The sequence below is a fragment of the Vombatus ursinus genome, unplaced genomic scaffold (genome assembly GCF_900497805.2).
Source record: "Vombatus ursinus unplaced genomic scaffold, bare-nosed wombat genome assembly UNPS02014812.1, whole genome shotgun sequence".
Classification (NCBI taxonomy): Eukaryota; Metazoa; Chordata; class Mammalia; order Diprotodontia; family Vombatidae; genus Vombatus; species Vombatus ursinus.
Genome location: NW_020954590.1, coordinates 59,363,278 through 59,368,936, shown reverse-complemented (window position 1 = coordinate 59,368,936; position 5,659 = coordinate 59,363,278).

Below are 5,659 nucleotides of genomic sequence, written 5' to 3'. Positions count from 1 at the left end.
AAAAATAGAAGACAACGTGAAATATCTCATTCGAAAAACAATTGACCTGGAAAAGACTTCCAGGAGAGGTCTTTTAAAAAGGATTGGACTGCCTGAAAGTCATGATAAAAAAAAAAAGTCTAACATCATCTTTCAAGAAAGTAGAAAGAAAAGTACCCTGATATTTTAGAACCAGAGAGCAAAACAGAAATTCACAAGATCTACCAATCATATCCTGAAAGAGATTCCCAAATGAAAACTCTTAGGAATATTGTAGCCAAATTCCAGAGTTCCCAGGTCAAGGAGAAAATATTACAAGCATCCAGAAAGAAACAATATAAATATTGTGGAGACACAATCAGGATAACACAAGATGTAGCAGCTTCTACTTTAAGGGACTGGATGGCTTGGAATACGATTTTCTGGAGGTCAAAGGAGATAGGATTACAACAAAGAATCACCTACTCAGCAAAACTGAGTATAATCCCTCAGGGGAAAAATGGACATTCAGTGAAAGAGGACTTTCAAGCATTCTTGATGAAAAGACCAGAGCTGAATAGAAAATTTGACTTTCAAATACAAGACACAAGAGAAACATGAGGTAAACAGGAAAGAGAAATCATAAGGGACTTATTAAGGCTGAACTGTTTATATTCCTGCATAGAAGGATGATATTTGTAACTCATGAGACCTTTGTCAATATTAGGGTAGTTGGAGGGAAAAATTGTATGTATGTATGTAGATAGATAGATAGATAGAAAGATAGATAGATAGACAGATAGAGGGCACAGTGTGAGTTGAAGATGAAGGGGTGATTTCTGAAGAATAAAATTAAGAGGTGAGAAAGGATTATGCTGGGAGAAGGAGACAGGGAGAGGCAGAATGAGATAAATGATCTAACATACAATAGACAAGAAAAGTATTTTATAGTGGAGGGGAAACGGTGGAAAGTGAGAGGGAATGAGTGAATCTTATTCTCATCAGATTTGGCTTAAGGAGGGAGTAACATGCACTCAGTTGGGTATGGAAATCTATCTTATCCTACAGGAAAATAGAGGGAGAAGGGGAAAAGAGAACAGGGAGATGATAGAGGGGAGGGCAGATTGAGGGAGGAGATAGTCAGAACTAAACACTTCTGAGGAGGGAGAGGGTCAAAAGAGAGAATGGAATAAATGGGGGGGTGGGATAAGATTAAGGGGAAATATACTTAATTTTTCACATCATGACTACTATGGAAGTGTTTTGCATGACTACACATGTATAACCTGTATCAAGTTGCTTGCCTTCTTAATGAGGGAGGGTGGGGAAGGAGGAATGGGGAAAATTTGCAACCCAAAGTTTTAAAAACAAATGTTAAAATAAATTGTTTTCACATGCAACTGGGGAATAAGAAATACAGGAAATGGGGTATAGAAATCTATTCTGATCTACTGGAAAATTTAAGAGAAGGAGGGTGATAGAAGGGAGAGCAGATTAGGGGAAGGGGTATCCAGAATGCACACCATCTTGAAGTGAGGGAAGGGACGAGATGGGGAGTAAATTTGGAACTCAAAATCTTGTGGAAGTGAATGTTGAAAACTAAAAATAAATAAATTCATAATTTAAAAAAAAAGGTGTGGGAACAGAATTTATTTTGTTTCTGTTAAAGTAAAAAAAAAAGCAGGAATACCAAACATGACATTAAAACAAAAACAGAAATGGATTTATTATAAAGAGATGACCAAAAATTTTATTTTTGGTAAAAATGACCATAGACAGTGAAAGAATATTCATACTAAACATGTATGCACCAAATGACATAGGATCCAAATTCTTAAAGGAAAAGTTAAGTGAGTTACAGGAGTAAATGGATAGTAAAACTATACTTGAGGGTGAACTTAAATTTCTCCTCTCAGAACTAGAAAAGTGTAAAAAGTTAAAGAAAAGGTAAGAGTTTATGACCAAAGAGGTGATAGAGAGTATGTCAGGAATAAATGGATAATTTTGATTGTATGAAATAAAAAGAATTTGTTTGTTGCAAAAACAAAATCAATACAACCAATATTTGAAAAATAAGAAGAAACCAGGGAAAATAATCTCACAGCAAGTTTCTCTAATAAATGTTTTATTAATCATATGTATATTTATGTGTGTGTATATATATACATACATATACATATACATAAATACATACACACACACATATACGTAGGGGATTGAGCCAAATTTATAAAAAATCACAGCCATTATCCAACTGGGAAATGGTAAAAGGGTATGAACAGGCAGTTTTCAGAAGACAAAATCTAGGTTATCAATAGTAACACGAAAATGTGCTAAATCACTATTCTTAGAGAAATACAAATTAAAACAACTCTAACGTATCACTTCACATTGTTCAAATTGGTTAACACGACAGTAAAGGAAAATGATAAATGCTAGAGGGCACATGAAAAAAATAGGTACACTAATGCCCTGTTGGTAGCATTATGAACTAGTCCAAGCAATCTGAAGAACAGTTTGGAACTATGCACAAAGAGCTATAGAAATGTTTATACTCTTTGACCCAGTAATACCAATATTAACTTTGTCACTTAGAGTCAAAAAGAAAATCGAAAGGACCAATATGTACCCAAATATAGCAGCTTTTTCTTGGTAGCAAAGATTTGAAAATTGAAAGAGTGTCAATCATTTTTGGGAATGGTTAAAAAAAAAACAACTATGTTATATGATTGTGATATAGTTTTTTTGTTCAGTAGTTTTTCAGTCCTGTTTGACTTCTCATAATATCTTTTTAGGGTTTTCTTGGCAAGAATACTGGAATGGTTTGCCACTTCCTTCTCTGGTTCATTTTACAGATGAGGAAACTGAGGTAAACAGGATTAAATGACTTTCTCAAGGTCACACAACTATTAAGTGTCTGAAGCCAAATTTGAACTCAAGAAGTAGAATCTTCCTGATTCCAGGCCTACTGCTCTGTCCATTGTCCCACCTACCTACCCCATGATGGAATATCTGTTATAAAAAATGATGACACAGATGATTTTAGACTTATGTGAACTGATGAAAAATGAAGTGAGCAGAGCCAGGAGAACATTGTACACAGTGACAACAATATTATAATTATGATCAATGGTGACTTAACTAATCTAAACAACAAAATAATGCAAGACAATTCCAAAGGACTTCTCACGAAAAATTCTATATAACTCCAGAGAAAGAAATGATAGACTCTGAATGAAAATTGAATCATTCTTTTTCTACTTTCTTTGCATGACTTCACATATATAATTGAAATCAAATTTCTTGTCTTCTCAATGTGTATGGAAGGGTCCTGAAAGACATAGAGAATTTGGAATATGAAATTTTAAATGAGGTTAAAATAAATTAATACAGCATTATTGAAGAAAATTAAAAACTATAATAGGAGGTCAAGATAGATGGAAAGAATTTCATGTAAAAGTGGCCTAAGTGGGTTGTATTAATGGACTTTAAAGTCAACATGAATCAGATATATGTCATGGCCCAAAGGGGAAAAAAAAACTCATATGTACTTAGTTTGAATTTATGGGAACAGAATGAGGGATCTGGTAGTTACAGTGAGCCTTCCACTGCTCCCATGACAGCTAGCAGATATGACAATTTAAGAAGGACATTGAAAAACTTGGAATATGATCAGAACAATATAACAAAGATGCTTACTGTAATTGAAACATGTCAAGTAAAGTACACTTATTACAGTTGGGGGGATATAGCTTTCAGAATGAATGGGGCAAGGGATGATAATTCTTGTCTTATCTGATGAGTTGTCATGTGAAAGAGAGATTCATTTTTTTCCTACTTGACTCCAGAGGGCAGAACCAGGACATAAGGATGGAAACTGCAAAACAAACAAACAATGAAATGAAAAACAAATTTAGTTTTAACATAAGGAAAGAAGCATGGTGAAGAGCAAAGAGCATTGTTTCTAGTGTTAGGGAGCTTTATTTAAATTCTAACTCTGCCACTTATTCTATAAGTATGACCTTCAGCAAGTTATTTAACTATTCTTAACCTCTGTTTCCCCCATCTGGAAAATAAAAGTTTCAACTAAATGACATTTATGGTCTCTTTTTATGATACATAATTAAAACTTTATTAGCAAAAAATAAAATTATGAAGAGTTATGCATTTTAAAAAAAGTGAAATGTTACATTTGAAATTAGTGGAACTAGGTTCACCTCATATCTTTGTTAACTACTGACATAGGATATGATTTTGGATAAATCATTTACCTTCTCTAGCCTTTACTTTCATCATCTGTATAAGAAAGGGTTGGGTTGATGACACCTAAAGTTCCTTCAAAATCTAAATGAATGATCTATTCTTTTATAAATAACCCAATGAAATACCAAATTAAGCAATATTTAAAGAAACACTCTTCTAGGTACTTTGAAAGTTCCTTGTCCTTTATACACAAGGGAAGTCAATGCTTTCCTTTGCTCATAAAACTTCTGGAATCCAACCAGTTTACATTATAATCCTGAATTTACTACCTATCTGCCATAAAGAAATCTCAGTACCTGAGAAGAGCTAAGTCTATCAAAGTTAGTCATCACAATGTGGCTTTTCTCTGTACAATGTTCTCCTGGTTCTGCTCATTTCACTCAGCATCACTCCATATAAATATTTCCAGGTTTTTCTGAAGTCTGCCTGCCCATCTTATAGCACAATAACATTCCATTCCATTCATATACCACAACTTGTTCAGCCATTTCCCAATTGATGAGAATCCCCTCAATTTCTAACTCTTTGCCACCACAGAAAGAGTCGCTATAAATATTTTTGTACATGTGGATCCCTTTCCCATTTTTATGATCTCTTTGGGATGCAGCCCTAGAAGTGCTATTGCTAGGTCAATATTTTTATAGCCCTTTGGGCATAGTTCCAAATTGCTCTCCAAAATGGTTGGATCATTTCACAATTCCACCAACAATGTATTAATGTTCCAATTTCCCTACATTTTCTCCAACATTTATCGTTTTCCTGTTTTATCAATATTAGTCAACCTGATAGGTGTGATGTGGTACCTCAGAGTTGTTTTGATTTGCATGTCTCTAATCAATAGTGATTTAGAGCATTTTTTCATGTGACTATAGATAGTCTTCATTTGAAAACTCCCTGTTCATATCCTTTGACCATTTATCAATTGGGTAATGATATACATTCTTATAAATTTGACTTAGAAATGAGGCCCTTATCAGAGACACTGATTGTAAAAATTCTTTCCCAGTTTTCTGCTTCCCTCTTAATCTTGGTTTAATTGGCTTTGTTTGTGCAAAAACTTCAATTTAAAGTAATCAAAATTATCCATTTTGCATTTCATAATATTCTCTTTGTCTTGTTTGGTAATAAATTCTTCTCTTCTCCAAAAATCTGACAGGTAAACTATTCCTTGCTCTCTCAGTTTGCTTATAGTATCAGCCTTTATATCTAAATTGCGTAACCATTTTGACTTTATTTTGGTATAGGTTGTAAAATTGTTGTCTATGCCTAGTTTCTGCCATACTCTTTTCTAGTTTTCCCTGCAGTATGGTCCCTTTAAACCTTGAATTTGGAATCTAAAAAATGAAATGGCAAGTAAAATTAATATAGAGACCTTCCAGTCACTGGAAGCCTTCAGATCTACAATGATGATTTCTCTGAGTGTTGCTGTTTTTCCTCA